The 17,965-nt window shown below is 43.8% G+C and overlaps 1 protein-coding gene across 8 annotated transcripts in view; it reads left to right on the top strand.

Annotated features, from left to right (window-relative positions):
• The window catches only part of BMAL1 (basic helix-loop-helix ARNT like 1), a 143,813-nt gene that overhangs the window by 4,974 nt on the left and 120,874 nt on the right, over positions 1-17,965 (top strand). For 3 of the 8 annotated variants that reach the window (XM_056527955.1, XM_056527951.1, XM_056527963.1), the window contains exon 1: positions 5,333-5,431. The exons of 4 other annotated variants lie outside the window; for them this stretch is intronic. The gene's annotated coding sequence lies outside the window, so the exon portion shown is untranslated. Of the gene's footprint in view, positions 1-5,332; positions 5,432-16,545; positions 16,564-17,965 lie in introns of those variants that run through there. One more of the 8 variants, XM_056527959.1, reaches the window with a different exon arrangement.

Genomic DNA, 17,965 nt, shown 5'->3' with positions numbered 1-17,965 from the left:
TCACCCCCTCTTTATCAAGCATGCTTGATAAAGAGGGGGTGATACCATCAAAATGTTGCTCTAACATGGGCCAATAAAGCTCTGTTTTTTTCACCATATGCTATTTGGGAGTGCTGCTATTCTCTAAGTGTTGCATCGATGGACGAGGTCTGCGACTGGGACCCCATTTTTTGCTTGCACCCCTATCTACTATATATATGGACAATTGAGGTTGTGCTGCCTACCTTGTGTTTTTGGATGTATCTATCTATCTATCTATCTATCTCATATCTAATCAAGGTAAAAAATTCCTCAGCACTCCAAGGTAGATGCAAAAGGCGGTGGATTTTTTGGCCTGACGGCATGGCGACGTTTCGGCTGCCCGCTTGCAGCCTTTCTCAAGCTTCAGAAAGGCTGCAAGCGGGCAGCCGAAACGTCGCTATGCCGTCAGGCCATTAAATCCACCACCTTTTGCATCTACCTTGGAGTGCTGCGGAATTTTTTACCTTGATTATCTACCTTTGACCCGTCACCTGGGACAATAGACTGTTGGCACCCATCACCTATTTTTGGTCTTTGTTTGTGCTGCTCCTTAGATATTTTTTTTTTATCTCCTATCTATCTATCTATCTATCAATCTCTCATATCTATCCAGGGGTGTGGATTCTTTTTATTTTATTTTTTTATTTTTTAAACTACTTGTCCAAGGGACTAAAACGGAGCAGAATCTACTTGTCCCTCATAACAATCCACATGTCCTGGTACAAAATAATTGTAACCCAAATAGTATGTAAATAAGGTATTTTCTTAATAAAAACTTGATAGGCAGACCACTATGTCACCCCATTAGGTGGAAAGGGTCCCTGATAAGTAAGTCTGCCCCATTAATGGAATACTGCAGTGCAAAATAACTGATCCTGACCGCTGGGAAACCCCTTCCCCCGATCTCTTGTAAGGGGGCCCCGGCAGGAATGGGGGCTTGTCCACATGACGCAGCGGCCGACAGGCCCCCCCCCATGTATCCCATAGATACATGGAGGGGGCATTTCAGCAGCCGTGTCATGCAGTTATGGAACATTCCCTTCATGCCGTCTGCTGGGGCCTCATTCAAGAGATGGGGGGGGGGGGGGTTGTCCCAGCGGTCAGACCCCCGCGATCTATCACTTATGGGGATAAGTTATTTTGCACTACAGTATTCCTTTAAGCAGGTAGTCCCCCTTCAGGTAGGTATGTTCCTTTATCAGGTAGGGATCAAGTAGGGCCCCCTCGTGTCATTATATTCCCCCCCCCCCCCCCCCCGATGCCCCCTGTGTCATTATATTCCCCCTTCTGATGCCCCTGTGTCATTATACCTCCCTTCCCCTCCCTTCTGATGCCCCTTGTGTCATTATACTTCAGCCCAACCCCCCTCTCCTCTCCCACATTATTTACCAAACCTCCCCTGCTACCTGTACTCCGGCCCCATGTGTTCTCCAGCAGGCTCAGGGGCTCGGCGGTCACTTTTGTTACTGGACTGTTAAGAATATAGTTTTGCCCTGGTGATCAGGCAGGCCCTCACTCACTCTGAATTCACACAGGTCCGCTCGCACTGTTACTGTACTTACATCTCCCTGCATCTGTCTATAACGAGACTTCCTTGCGGGGATGCGCGCGATAGGTGACGTCATCAAAGGCCCCGCACGGGACGTCAGCGTACCGACGTCCTGAGCCGCGTATGCGATGACGTCAGCAATCGCGCGCATCCCCGCAAGGAAGTCTTGTTATAGACAGATGCAGGGAGATGTAAGTACAGTAACAGTGTGAGCGGACCTGTGTGAATTCTTCCGGCATTTAACGCTGCTTGCCCGAAGCAGGGCTAAATGCCTAAAGAAATCACCTGCCCGGCGTCCGGAACTGCTTGTCCCAGGCGTCGGGCACTAGGAATTCCACATCCCTGCTATCTATCTCATATCTATCATCTAATATTCTTGGTCTATACAGAAGTGATAATGGGTCTATGACATTTTTCATTTTGAATATTGTCCCGTCACTATCTATCTACCTATCTAATTTTAGTGACTCTCCAGTCTAAACAGTAAATAGTATTGGGGCCTTCATTAGACCACAAGCTTGAAGCAGGGAGGGATGAGATCACTGTGATCTGTTCGGGCAAAAAAATGACAAATATTCGTAATTGCGAATATTCGCGCTCAACACTAATCCCTAGGTGTGTCGCAGGACCGTCCAGTCCCATAGTGGCTGATGCTCACTGATATGAAGTGGCCACGACATCGGCCTCCTGTTCAAGATCATCAGCACTGGCCACAGCCACTTTATATCTGTGAACAGCGGCGGCTGCCAGGACTGGTGAGTGATGCCCCTGACGTCACATCGATGTAGGGGGAATGAAATGGCACAGGGGGGATTTAAGTGCGGGCTATGGTGTGGTCAAGAGGGAGGGATGAAATGGCACAGAGGGTGGTAAATAGGGGGGGGGGGGGGACGAAATGGCACAGGGGTTCAAGGAGGGAATGATGTGGCATGATGGTTTCAAGGGGGGAAGATGGAAGTGGCATGGGGGATCAGGAGATGTAGTAATGTGGCACCGAGGTTGATAAAGGGGGGGGGGAATGGTGTGGCACAGGGGGTGATGGGGGAGGATTAAAATGGCATATGAGGGAATCAAGGGGTGTAATGATGTGGCACAAGGGGGTGGTCGAGAAGGGGGATGAAATGGTACAGGGGGGCATGAAATGGTACAGGGGGGATGAAATGGCACATTGGGTGATGAAGGTGGAATAAAATGGCACAGGGGGATCAAGGGAGGAAATTATGTGGCACCGGTTGGTTCAAGGTGGGGGGGGGGGGGAATTAAGTGGTACTGGGGATCAGGAGGGGTTAGCCTGCGGCTGTCCAGGCATGCTGGGAGTTGACGTTTTGTAACAGCTGGAGGGCAACAGGTTAGAGGTACATTGCTGTAAATGTACTAGTATGGAAAATTACAGATTGCAGAACTCTTCACATTTATGATTGTAGCTTCAATGGATTCCTGGAACACAATGCAGGCCATGAGTGTACGGCGGTGGAGAGAGGTGTTGAGTCTGTCAAGTACTATCCGTCAGTAAGTCTCTTCACCTGACACATATGCACAAGATAAAAAGAAGGTGTTAATCTGCTTGGAGCGGAAATTTAAACAGGTCTCATAGTCCTATGCAAATAGGAAAATACATTTCCCTTTAGTGTATTAAATGTTTTTATTGTGAAAAAAAAAAAAGACATAAATCCCTGGTCAGGCAGCTACACACACACACACACACACACACACACACACACACACACACACACACACATATATATATATATATATATATATATATATATATATATATATATATATATATTAGATGTGGCACAACTTAAATTATTCTAAATAACCTGAAGACATGGGGTCTTTTTACTTTGCTGGATTCTGTAAATGCACAAATGAGCAAATATATAGTACATAGCTAGTTAGTGAATAGCTAGCTTTCTCAAACCCACCAATAGACATGTGAGCTCAGTTTGACTGAGTGTGCATGTGTTTTTAATGTAGGTAAGAAGCTGCCTGACTCTTCTGGTGGCAGCTTATCTTCCCTGAGAACATAAGGATCGGACATATTTATCATGCATGGTCCCTTCTTCCTACCTAATGTCATCTTTTGGGGGGCAGTCAGCATCATACAAATTAGATGGTTAAGCCAACAATAATGTTTAGGGACACCCTTAGTCTTTTAAAGTATGTTGAGTAAGTGGTCTCTTCTAGTTCTAAACAAGATATCTCTTCCCACACCCCTGCTTCATCTATCCTTTCACATACACATTTGAGATATACTGCAGCTGCGTCCCTCTCCTCCCATTTCTTATCTTCTATTTACTTTTTGTATACTACTCAGCTTTCCCTGTTCCCTGACCTTGCTCTTTTCTTATGATTTTGACTTGATGTAAACTCCTGGCATGAGTGATTATCCAGAGCAAGGTGGAGCTCTGTAGACAGAGAAAGATACAGCCTAAAGGCTAGTTTTGCATACAACCGTGTTCACATTCATATCAGGACACTCCTGGTTTGACCCATACCTGTTTATTGATCTGCCTTTGTCTTCTGACTTTGTACTGCGCTACCCTGCTGGTTTGACTTATACTGCATCTACATCCCCCTCCTCCCATTCCTTATGTTCTGTTTCCTTTTTTATACTACTCAGCTTTCTTTGTTCCTCTGTTCCCTGACCTTGCTTTTGTCTCTGATTTTGACTTGATGTACACTCCAGGTTTGACTCTAGCCTGTTTATTGTTCTACCTTTGTCTTCTGACTTTGTACTGCGCTACCCTCTTGATTTGACCTGAATTGTCCTGACTTTGTATGATCTAGTACTGTGCTCCTCTCTAAGTTTGACTCTATGGCTTGTTTTTGGTTTAACCCCTTGTCATTTAGGGCGGATCATTCAAGTAGGTAGAGACAATGGCTAGCGTGAGCACTAGTGTGTACTGTTCCCTACTGATGGACGTGACAGACAGAATTTGTATTAAAGGGGTTATCCCATGATTACAACTTGTCACCTATCTACAACATGGGGCACACGTATCCAATCTGTGGGGGTCACTTGTAACTCTGTGTGCTCCATTCACTTGCTATGGGACTGCAGAAGCACCATGCTATCCCCATTCTCTTGATAAGTAAGGGTCACAGCTGTAGGGCCCCCACCAATTAAACACCTAGGAATCTGCGAAAGCTTGGTTTCTGTAATGTCAGCCATATTGGTCGTCATGACTGCAGTGTTTGCGAACCAGGGGGGCATGCTGGGAGTTCTAATTTTGCAATAGCTAGCGACATTTTGATTGGGAAACACTGTACTATTGGTTTGAAAACATACAACGTTCTTTTTGAATCTTTACCACTACATTATAATGGTGGGTTTACATTGTATTTCCCCCTTTGGTTAGCATGTACATTGGGAAAACAAGTAAGAAAAAATGCCTCCAGCTCCCATAGATAACATTGCAAATGAACCTCCAACGTGTTTCGAATACTAACAATTCTTCTTCATCGCATTATCCGTGCCCTGAATAAGAGCTGTTAACAGTTTCTAAATGCGTTGGCGTTTTTTACTTGTGATTTTTTTCATGTATTTTGTAGCACTTTTCTAAATATGTTTTGAATCTTGTTTTCCCAGCGTACATGTTTACATCCGTGCTTTCAGCTACATTCTCTTGTGGAATACCCGTCTGCGGGTGGTGAGCTGACCTTTGCTTTTTTTTCACATTGGGAAAACCCCTTTATTGTCTTGAGTAAGAGTTATATATATATATTTATATATAGTAACCATTCATGTCTTCTTAGGTTTTATACACAAAGTATTGTATGAAGAAAGTGAGAGCTGGCAGACTCTGGGCATCCCATCCATTCTTAGCGGTCATTGTATATGCGCAGTTAATTCCAGTAAGTCATTCACAGGTTACACGCCTTTGTTCTATGCAGAATGCGGTCAGTAATCTCAGTAAGTGCTTAAAGTGTAAAGTTAAATGGAAAATTACTATAGTGCAGCACTTTAATTTTGAAATTGGCGCCGCTGCTCATAGATGTGCAATAGGAGACAAAGTGTCCAGCTCCTTTACCATAGTGCCACCACACTAAGTCCTTGTGCACATTTATTTTTGTGTTTCATGCAGATTCCAATGCTGATTTGAGGATAGATATGAAGTAACAACAATTATTGTTTCTTCTTTCTGTTGTATTAATCAGGAATCTGGGCAGTATTGCGCTGTTAGGAGTCGCGCCGCAGTCAGACATGCTGGCCGCGGACACACTACTTCTCCTTTGCCCAGCACTGCCCATACTGTCCGTGCTGCGATGTGATCGCATCCAGCCCTCCACTCCTCACCTTCCTCTTCGTCCCCATGTGCTTCCTGCATGCCGGCTCTGTGAAATTTAAAGGGACAGTACGTAATTAAATGGTTCGTGCTGCCCCATAAGTGCAAGCACTTCCTTTTGACCCTTGTCGGATCTTTGTGCCTTATCATCCTAAGAGAAAGCGTTCAGTTTGTGTCTTGCCTTGCCATGTATCTGACCCTATTGCTACGTATCCTGACCTTGCTCCTGTGCTGCTTGCCCTCTGACCTCTTGCTACGTGACCTGACCTTGCTACTGTGCCACCTGTCCTGTCCTGACTATGCCTTGCCTTATCCTTCCAGTACCACGTTTCACCTCAGCCGCCTGTGTGGACGAGTCGTATCAGGGTTAGCGACCTGGGTGCCGCCTGCCACAGCAAGTCCATCCCGCTTTGCGGCGGTCTCTGGTGAAAACCAGCGGCCCTTAGACTCCGCTCCCTGGTAGGGCCCACATCATCATCCTCACAGGTACAGCGGATCCACTTCACCTCAGCCGTAACATGCGCCTTATGACCTACGGCTTAGATGTTTTCCGCTGTGGATTAGAAATCGTTTTTGTGGTTCTTTGACGTGTAATCCGTCCAAATACCATTTTGAACAGCCTGAATGTGGGTTAGGTCTACAGAATAAGGGGTAACATGCTTCCAGTACAGTACAAATCAACAAAATACTGTACATAATACTGGACAAATCCACAGTAAACACACTGCAGATGCCAGAGTGACCCCTTCATCATTCTCTTACCCTCCAACAGCACAACCCAACCTGATGTCTTATAGTGCACAATACCTACACTTAATCATGTTACTATATATCATACATACACTGTGGGGGAGACACTGCGTAAAAGGGACCTCATCGGAAGAAGGAAGAACAACACTGGGGAGGCAACCAGAAGATATGACAGTGGCATCGCAGGGAGAGTGGGTGAAGTAAGTATTCTGGCTCATGTTTTAAAGGGGTGGTCGAGTGAAAAACAACTTATCCCCTATGCACAGGATAGGGGATAAGTGTCCGATCGCAGAGGGTCCCAGAAGTTGGAAACCCATGATCTCCTAAACGGTCCAACACTCTGATAGGATCACATGCTATTTACAGCACGCACTCCATTCATTCTCTATGGGAGCACTGAAGAGACCTGAGTGCTGGACTCGGGTCTTTATGGTGCTCCCATAGAAATAAATGGAGCGCATGCCATCTGTAGCATTTGCCCCTATCAGAGAGCCAGGCCCATTCAGGAGATTGAGGGAGGTCCCAGCAGTCGGATCCCCCACGATCAGACACTTATCCCCTATCATGTGGAAAGGGGATAACTTATTTTTCATCGGACCATCTAGGGTTATATATACCTATATAACGGTATTCCCCCCAGTGCCCAGCACTGCACTGTCCCCATCTGGGTAAATACTCACATATCACCCGCAAGCGCTGCCCTCCTCATCCTCCTGTTTGTTTCGGGCCGCCGGCACTGACACTCTATACTGTACACTGTATGCCTGGGCTGCAAAAGGTAAACAAAAACTTTAACGCACGTTACTACGTCGGCTTTACGCTCTTCCTCGGGACGGGAACGTCGGAGAGCCATCAGCCTATCTGCCTCGGCCGGTGATAGGCTGAGGCTTAACCTATCACAGGCCCCAGGAAGCTGGCCTGGACCGACGGGGAAGTTGAGTTAAAGTTTATTTTGTTTATGTTTTGCAGCCCGGGCATAGGGATACAGCGTACAGTATAGATTTCCAGCGGCCCACAACAAACAGGAGGACGCTTGCGGGTGATATGTATTTACCCCGATGGGGACAGCACAGCGGGCTGATAATTAGGACCATCCCTTTAAAGGAGTTGTGTAGTGAAAAATAACTTGTCCCCTCTGAGTGCTGGGACCCCCGCAATCTCCTGAATGGGGCCCCGGCAGTCTGCTGGAAGGGGGCGTGCCGTTCCCCGCATGGAGCGCCGGCCGACATGCCCCTTTCATGTATCTCAAAGAGATACATGGAGGGGGGTGTTGGCCGCGGCTTCCTGCGGGGTCGAAACGGCCGCTTCCAGCAGACTGCCGCGGCCCTATTCAGGAGATTGCGGGGGGTCCCAGTAGCGCTCGGACCCCCCGCGATCTATAACTTATCCCCTATCCTTTGGACTACTCCTTTAAAGCACAAGGAGGCATGGGGTTAACTTTTGGGTTTTCCTGGAAAATCTCTTTAAGCCTATTACTTTATATATTCACCCGTGCTTCAATAGTAATAGTACTGTACGCTCACCATAAGACCTTATTAATAGTTATGCTTATTTCTATTGTGTTGTCTAATTTTATATGTCAAATGTTGGGAAAGTGTTAAAGGGGTTAGATGTCAGTTCTTCTGATACTGAGCTCCTTTCCCCCCCCCCCCCCCACCATCTTTTTGGGTTACCACATGGGTGTATCAATAAATAAGAACCCACAAATATGTTATCTTTTGAAGTATAAAGCGAATATCTGTATTGTTCCTTGAGGGAGGAATGATATTCCACACAGTGCAGTCCCCTTCGTTGCACAAGATCAGAGACATTGTGACACCCTATTCAGGTACTCACATGCATGTGCCTCGTACGGCTCAAATACCTGCGTCTTGGCCAAGTTAGGCTTTCCTAACAGGCCTGAAACCTAAGAACCTTTTCTAGACAAAAGCTGAACAGCAGGAAGGTGCATAGAGTTCAGTGAATGGGGCCATTGTCACGGACGCCTTGGGAAATGCATGCAGAGAGCTGCCTTATATTGAGGCTTTTTTCCATACAAGGTCTCCACTTATCGGTGATGATGTGATCTCCTGTCTGCCTGTTGTTCTTCCATAATGTGCTGTTGTTCACCGGGAGCTGCCAGCAAATATATCATAAGTGTCATATTATGCCAAGATTAGAAGTAAAGTAGAAACGTGGAGACAGTCTGCATAAAATGTTCAGGAACTTTGCTTGGCTTTATTAAATACTTTGTTACAATGTAGCCCAGAGCTTAATGGGGTTGTCCAGGAATAGAAAAACAGCGCTAATTTCTTTCAAAAACACCTCCACATCTGTCCCCAGGTTGGGTGTGGTATTACAACTTGGCTCCATTCACTTCAATGAAACTGAGCTGCAGAACCACACCCAACCTGGAGACAGACGGGGAGAGGTTCTTGAAAGAAATTAGCCAGTTATTGACAATTCATCCAGTTATTGTCAACACAGTTTTACTGATAGACAACCCCCCCAACAGGTGCCCATACACTATAGATAGTTGTTGCCAAAGTGTTGTTTGGTTGGCAGCTTTTCCTTCCGATCTCCTTGTATGCTATGCTGCGCCAAGTATGTTTGTGTTCTTGATGGAAAGGAGAGGTAAAAAAAATAGAAAATGGTTGCCTGAATAAAGGCACTTCTCCCAAGGTATAAGTACAATGGTTCCCCCGACATACGATGACCCCGACATATGATTGTTTCAACATACGATGCTTCTGTGTGTCGGGGCCATCGCAAAAATGGCTTTCCGGCAGCGCTGACTGCTTCAGCTGCCGCCAGATAGCCGTTAAATGTTCCCCATGTGCCCCACTCAATGATACTCGCATGTCCCTGCCGCTCCGGCCCTCAGTTCCCTGCTCCTCTGCTGCCACATAACTACGTTGCTGCTGCCCTACACCATCACTCTCTGTTGTCATCATCACGTCGTAGTTATGCAGCAGCAGAGGTGCGGCGGGGACATGTGAGTATCATTGAGAATCCATCTCCCTCAACATACGATGGTTTCAATATACGATGGTCCGCCTGGAATCAATTACCATCGTATGTTGAGGGACCACTGTTGTTTATTCTATTGGTAATGCAGCGCGTTTCGATCCTGGACCAGGATCTTTGTCAGGCATACCAATCTTGATGAGAAAAGAAGACAAGCTCTGGACAGACTCCTTTGTCTACATCTATTAATCTACGCGCCACCCCCTCCCAGACCCCGCTGTCCCCTCCAGATTCCTCTGTTCTCCCTCCAGACTCCTCTGTCCTACACACCAGACTCTGTCCCTGCCAAACCCCTATGCATTCATTCCAGACTCCTCTGCTGGTGCAATACTGTTGCCAGACCATGATTCCCGCTCCTCTCCTATGTCTCCCCGCAATGTCTATATGTATGACGGTGAGTGCTCCATCTCTTATTTCTCTTTATATGGACTATTAGTTTGTAAGGTTGAAAAAGACAAGAGTCCAATGAGTTCAGCTATCCTCTCTAGTCCCCTACAGTCTTTGAATAGACCATAAGTTCTCATACTCGACCACAACTCTTTTAACATGGAGACCCTAGGGACCCCAGTTTTCATGATTGGTGATGGTCCTAGTTGTCCGATCACCATAGACATTTCTCCAGTTATTGATACACAAAGCCTATTAGATGGCTGTAGAACTTTTTTACAACAATTAGGATTCATTACCAGAGAAATTGAAAATAACTTTAGCTTTACCCTCTTATGATTTTATTTAGAAAAAGTAGCAAAGTTGACATTGAATTTATTGAAACTTTTGAATGAATATATCCAGGCTGGGGCTGCTGCCGTCTTCTTTACTCCCTCTGTCCAATATGAATGATCTGCAATACATTTTGCATTGAGATCAAGAGTTTCACAAGTTTACTACTTGGCAGATGGAAAAGGTGAAAAGCGCTTTATGGTAATTCAGCAGTGCCCACATTTTCACCTGCTTCACAATTGCAGGATTAATAGTGATCTGACTCACGTCACGGAATTGTAGACGCTCTCAGACAGACATCTTTGTTCCCTCTTGCAATAAGTGTCACAATAACATCTGAGTTTTATGGAAATGAGATCAGTAATAGCCAAATTTGGTCAAAGGACAATTGGTTGTATTTTGCCGTTTTACGGAATAGTTTGTTTATCTCCGCCCCTTCACCATGACATTCAGTCTCAGCTATGTTACCTTGGAGCTTTCTGGTGTTGTAGAACTCCATCAGCTGAAGATCTTCCAGGACATTGGAAGCAGAAGGGATCAGAATGCCATAGAGACTGTCCGAAGAAGATGCAAGAAGGATATTGGTGGAATTCATAACGATCTATAGCAAAGTAGTGTGCTACCTCATGCTTCTCCCTGCTCGTTCTCCTGATCGGTGGGGGTCTCGGCACTGAGACCCAGACTGATCAAAACTTGTGACTAGTGAAAACTTTTTCTAAATGACAGGGACACTATTAAAAGATGGTTTAGAAAACCATGGGTGCTTTCTTTCAAAAACAGCAGCACACCCAACCTACAGGTTGTGTCTGGTATTGCAGATCAGTATCTATGGTAACTATAGTAACCAAATGATAGAATCTAGGGCTGCGCGATTTGGGGAAAATGCCCAAGGACGTATTTATTGGGATTGTTATATTATTTAAAAAATGATGAAATTCCCTAATTTCATATCCAATCCCTCCCATTTCATGTCTATCGTCTCATTTCATGTCCAGACCTACCTTTTCACATCACTCCTTTTCACGTCAATCCCCCAATGTCACATCAGCCCCCTCCATGTCACGTCAGCCCCCTCCATGTCACGTCAGCCCCCTCCATGTCACGTCAGCCCCCTCCATGTCACGTCAGCCCCCTCCATGTCGCATCACTCCTCCGTCACGTCAGCCCCCTCCATGTCATGTCACCCCCATGTCTCAAAACCTCTTCCTCAGTCACATCACCCCCCCCCCATGTCACATCACCCCCCAATGCCACATCACCCCCTCCATGTCACGTCACTCCCCTCTATGTCACATCACCCCCTCCATGTCACTCCCCTCTGTCACATCACCCCCTCCATGTCACATTTCTCCCCCTCCATGTCACATCCCCCCCCCCCCCCCCCCCATTTATGTTGTGCGGAGAAAACATTAAAAAAAAAAAAAAAAAACTGATGCTTACCTAGTGCTGGTCCCCCGCAGATCCCGTTCTCCGTGTAGTTCCGGTATCTTCTCTCTGCTCCCAAGGGCTGGTTTCAGGACCTTTCCCAATCACTGGCCTGACACGTGACACCGGGACTGCACGGAGGTGAACGGGACCTGCGGCAAACCTACAGGGACCAGTACTAGGTCAGCATCAGGTTTTTCCTTCAGGCCCCTATTATTACTTTGGACAGTGATTCTTAACCAGGGTGCCCCCAGCTGTTGCAAAACTACAACTCCCAGCATGCCCGGACAGCCAAAGGCTGTCCGGGCATGCTGGGAGTTGTAGTTTTGCACACAGCTGGAGGCACCCTGGTTGGGAAACGCTGATTTAGCATTCCATATTTTATAGATTTTGTGTGGGATATGAGATGCAAGCCTTGGTGTCCATGCAGTTTGTACAACCCTACGGTAACACCAGCGCATAGTGCTACAATGTTGCTAAGCTCTTCAATTTATTCTAATAATATTTTCCTATGGAGCTTTCATTGCTGTATTCTTGACACTATGTAGCTGTTAGCACTGGGGGGGGGGGGGGGGAGTAATACTTATGGCAAATGAACAATATAATATATTAACTCATTTTACCACCTGGCCGGCTAAATTGCCGCTATTTCGCAATATGTTATTTTTCGGAATTCTCTCCAGATTCTCATATTGCAATCCACTGGATTATGCTGGAAGCTACATATAAGATTTCAATATTTGTGTAAATTCTTCAATATCCATGGCAATGTGTTAAGAGATTTATGGACGCTTTTTTTTTTCTGTTTAAATTGACTTACACTGAGTTTTGCCAATTTTATTTGCCAAGGAAAATTAATAATTTTATGATTTGTGTGAATAAGTCCAATGACATTTTCAGAATATCAGTTTCTTTAAAAGCAAAGTCCGGCTGTAAAATATTTATGAAAGGAACACGTTTCACTTGTTTCCATATTAAAGCTTTGCAAGGGATTTATTTTATTTATTTTTAATGAAATTCATGTTTTACTATAAAAGGATTTTTCTAAATGTATTTAACACCTTAAAGGGGTACTCCGGTGGAAAACAGTTATTTTAAAGTCAACTAGTGCCAGAAAGTTAAACAGATTTGTAAATTACCTCTATTAAAAAATCTTAATCCTTTCAGTACTTATGAGCTTCTGAAGTTAAGGTTGTTCTTTTCTGTCTAAATCCTCTCTGATGACACCTGTTTCGGGAAACGCCCAGTTTAGAAACAAATCCCCATAGCAAACCTCTTCTAAACTGGGCGTTTCCCGAGACAGGTGTCATCAGAGAGCACTTAGACAGAAAATAACAACCTTAACTTCAGAAGCTCATAAGTACTGAAAGGATTAAGATTTTTTAATAGAAGTCATTTACAAATCTGTTTAACTTTCTGGAGCCAGTTGATATATATAAAAGTTTTTTCCTGGAGTACCCCTTTAATCTTTCCAGTACTTATCAGCTGCTGTATGCTCCACAGGAAGTTGTGTAGTTCTTTCCAGTCTGACCACAGTGCTCTCTGCTGACACCTCTGTCCATGTCAGGAACTGTCCAGAGTAGGAGAAAATCCCCATAACTAACCTCTTCTTCTCTGGACAGTTCCTGACATGGACAGAGGTGTCAGCAGAGAGCACTGTGGTCAGACTGGAAAGAAATACACAACGTCCTATGGAGCATACAGCAGCTAAGTACTGCAAGGATTAAGATTTTTTAATAGTAAAGTAATTTACAAATCTATTTAACGTTTTTCATTTTAGTTTTTTCCTCTTTGCCTTCTAAGAGCCATAACTCATTTAATATTTTCATCCACAGACACACAAGAGTGCTTGTTTTTTGCGCGACCAATTGTAATTGACATTGACATCACTTATTTTATTGTCCGTAAAACCCAAAAATATACTTTGTGTGGGGAAATTGGAAAAAAAGCAACACAATTTAGCAAATTTTACGAGGGTTTCGTTTTCACGCAGTGCTCTTTACAGTAAAGATGACATGTTCTCTTTATTGTTTTGGTTAATACGATTACAATGATCCCCATGTTTACCTGCTTTTCTATTATTGTACTATTTATTTATTTTTATTTTTTTACAAAATAAGTGTTTAAAATTGCCCTATTTTAACCACCTAACTTTCTCATTTTCCATATACAGGGCTGTTATCTGTAGTTTAATGGGGTTATCGAACATAAGATGACATTAGTACTTACCTGCAAGACAGTAATGGTTAGGAAGGATCCGTGCTAAAGATCTCTATAAAGCTTCTGCTTTCTTTCCTGTTGTTGGAGTTCCCTCCCTTCAACTACATATCCCAGGATTAGGCACTCCACCCAGTGCAGCACATCTAGGCTCCCTTCCATGCTTTGCTTGAAACTGCAATTCCCTGCAGCCCTGTAGAGAATAATCTCCCTCTCACCCAGCAGCAGCTCCACCCATTAAAGCACCGACACTCTCCCTTTCAACACCTGCACTGCCACTTGGGAAAGGTCCGAGGCAACACTCATTTTGTATGCTGCTAAAAATAAACATCTGGAGCAAAGATCTCAATAAGAATGGCAAGACCAGCCTCCAAACACAGGTACAAACACTATATTATGAACTATACTAACTTTACAGCCCCTGTAGCACAGTCAAATAAAAAAAACAAATCCTAGAATACCCTTTAAACTTTAGGAGGTCTTGGTTTTGATTAAATTGAGACATTAATGGTGATTCACACGTACAGTATTCTGTGCAGATTTGACGCGCAGGATTTTCTGCTGTAAACTGAACACAGCTTGAAATCCTGCGCATCAAATCTGTGCAGAATACTGTACGTGTGAATAGACCCTAAAGGGGTACACCACTGGCAAACAATTTCTTTTAAATCAACTGGTGCCAGAAAGTTAATCAAATTAGTAAATGACTTCTATTAAAAAATCTTAATCCTTCCAGTAGTTATCATCTGCTGTATACTACAGAGGAAGTTCTTTTCTTTTTGAATTTCCTTTCTGTCTGACCACAATTGCTCTCTGCTGACACCTCTGTCCATGTCAGAAACTGTCCGGAGCAGGAGAGGTTTTCAATGGGGATTCTCTCCTACTCTGGACAGTGCCTGACATGGACAGAGGTGTCAGCAGAGAGCACTGTGATCAGACAGAAAGGAAATTCAAAAAGAAAAATAACTTCCTCTGTAGTATACAACAGCTGATAAGTACTGGAAGGATTAAATAATAGAAGGATTTTAATAGAAGTAATTTACAAATCTGTTTAACTTTCTGGCACCATTTGATTTAAAATGTTTTCCAGCGGAGTATCCCTTTAAGTCTGGGACCTCAATTAACTTTAGGAGGTTTGGGTTCTGCATTATTTTAGGTGTCTGGTCTGGGGTTCAAATGAACTTTAGAAGGTCTGCGTTCTGATTCATTCTAGGGACTTAGTTTGGAGTCTGAAATTATAATTTTTTTCCCTAAAATTTTTATATTTTTTTACAGTTTTTTATGGGAAAGGGAAGGGGGTGATTTTTTTTTGTTTTTATTTTTATATTATTTAAAACTCGTTTGTACTTATACCAGCGGTTGCCAAACTGTGGACCTTCAGATGTTAGTATTATATTAGTATTATTATCTGTATTATTGCTGAAGAGCAACATAAAGCTGGCCCAGGAGCCGGTTGTTGGACCTCAATTCCCTAGAGCTGACTTCCCAACCAGTGTACCTCCAGCTGTTGCAAAACTACAACTCCCAGCATGCACTCCTCATCCCCACATATACTAGCACATTCTATTCTGCAGGGGGACACTTGCCTGACCCTTCTCTCTTTTGACATCCAGAGTCAACAGAGATTCGAAAGGCCATCATACACATAGATCAGTGTTTCCCAACCAGGGTGTGTCCAGCTTTTACAAAACTACAACTCTCAGCATGCCCGGACAGCCAACGGCTGTCCGGGCATGCTGGGAGTTGTAGTTTTGCAACACCTAGAGGTTCACAGTTTGTAGACCACTGGTGTATTGTCTTTTAGTCTTATTGATAGTGATCCCATTGGAAAACAGGTGGCACACAGCATAGACCTCTGTGTCTGCCAGGTTTCCTTAAAGGGGTACTACCGTGGAAAACTTTATTTATTTATTTTTTTAAATCAACTGGTGCCAGAAAGTTAAACAGATTTGTAAATCACTTCTATGAAAAAATCTTAATCCTTCCAGTACTTTTTAGGGGCTGTATACTAAAGAAAAATCCAAAAAAGAAATGCATTTCCTGTGATGTCCTGACCACAGTGCTCTCTGCTGACCTCTGCTGTCCATTTTAGAAACTGAAGAGAATCCCCATAGCAAACATATGCTTTTCTGGACAGTTCCTAAAATGGACAGCAGAGGTCAGCAGAGAGCACTGTGGTCAGGACATCACAGGAAATGCATTTCTTTTTTGGATTTATCTTTAGTATACAGCCCCTAAAAAGTACTGGAAAGATTAAGATTTTTTAATAGAAGTGATTTACAAATCTATTTAACTTTCTGGTACCAGTTGATTTAAAAAAAAAAAAAAAAAAGTTTTTCACCGGAGTACCCCTTTAAGTGGACTGGTCTGGGGCCTGAATTTATTTTGGGGGTCTTGTCTGTTTTCAGCGATAATTTAATAGATCAGCTTTTTGTATAATGTAGTAAAATGATTCGGTATTGGTGCCCCAAGGTGGAAAAGGTTGGGAGACACAGACTTGAGAGAAACTAAAAGAAAACGTGTAAAAGTTCAGCTGAAGAGACTGGCATGGTACTCCGGGCTTACCCATGTTTGCTCAGTTGGGTATGTACTTGTGACTGTCAGCTAGCGCCTTTTGTTGTCTGTTTAGATGATAAATATTCTGTCATTGAGTCGATCTGAAGAAGGTGTGACTACTGTTTTTATAAACTTCTAAAGGCAACATAAAACACATGAGACATACTGAAATAACGCGTGTATAGACTTATTAGATATTCATGCCAAGGGCAGGGCTGCATGGCACCACTGGATCACTACAGTAAGCATAGACCTCCTCTGTCAAATTGTAGGTTCCAGATATGAAATATTATTTCTAAGTGTGGATTATTAGAAAAACTGGCAGTATCCATAAAATAAAGTACAAAAAAAAAGTTAAAAAAACAAAACAAAACAAAAACATTGACAAAGAAACATTTAACTTTTTACCCCTGTTGCAAAAAAGGGTGAAAACTCATATAGGCTGGATGAAGCAGGTTTTGCATACACTAGTGTTGTAGCCTCTGAAGTTCTTTTTAAAGGGGTACTCTGGTGGAAAACTATTTATTTTTTTAAATCAACTGGTGCCACAAGGTTAAACAGATTTGTAAATGACTTCTGTTTAAAAATCTTAATCCTTCCAGTACTTATCTGCTGTATGCTTAACAGGAAATTCTTTTCTTTTTTAATTTCTTTTCTGTCTGACCACATTGCTCTCTGCTGACACCTCTGTCTGTTTCATGAACTATCCAGAGCAGGAGAGGTTTGCTATGGGGATTTGCTCCTACTCTGTACAGTTCCTGACACGGACAGAGATATCAGCAGAGAGCACTGTGGTCAGACTGAACAGAACAACTCAACTTCCTGTGGAGCATACAGCAGCTGATAAGTACCGGAAGGATTAATATTTTTTTAATAGAAGTTATTTAAAAATCCATTTAACTTTTTGGCACCGGTTGATATAAAAAAAAAAAAATTGTTTTCCACCGGAGTACCCCTTTAACTTTATTGTCCATAAGGACTATGTTGGACTTGTGTTTTCCTCAAACCACTGAAACATGGGGGAATGGGGGCAGTGCAGCTATAAACTCCACCAGCACCACTGTCCCCACCCACTTGGACCGCCCTAAATGGCTGCCCCCAACTGGGCAAAGGTCCCTACCCTAAGTAAGATCTAGCACAAGAGTTGGCCTGGCATTCCTGACTTGCTAACCACACCCACTAGCTATAGAATGGCGCCGTTGGTAGAAGAATGAAGAGACCGAGACCAACCTTGACTACAGAAAGGTAAGTACATCACAACCACCAATCTTTGCTAGGAATTTCTGTAAACCTCAAAAGCATTTGCTGTTTAAAGGGGTACTCCGGCGCTTAGACATCTTATCCCCTATCCAAAGGATAGGGGATAAGATGCCTGATCGCGGGGGTCCCGATGCTTGGGAACCCTCTTAATCTTGCATGCCGCACCCCG

Source organism: Hyla sarda, chromosome 6, assembly GCF_029499605.1.
Source record: "Hyla sarda isolate aHylSar1 chromosome 6, aHylSar1.hap1, whole genome shotgun sequence".
Taxonomy (NCBI): domain Eukaryota; kingdom Metazoa; phylum Chordata; class Amphibia; order Anura; family Hylidae; genus Hyla; species Hyla sarda.
The sequence above is the reverse complement of the archived record's forward strand: the minus strand, read 5'-3'. Positions and strand labels throughout refer to the sequence as shown.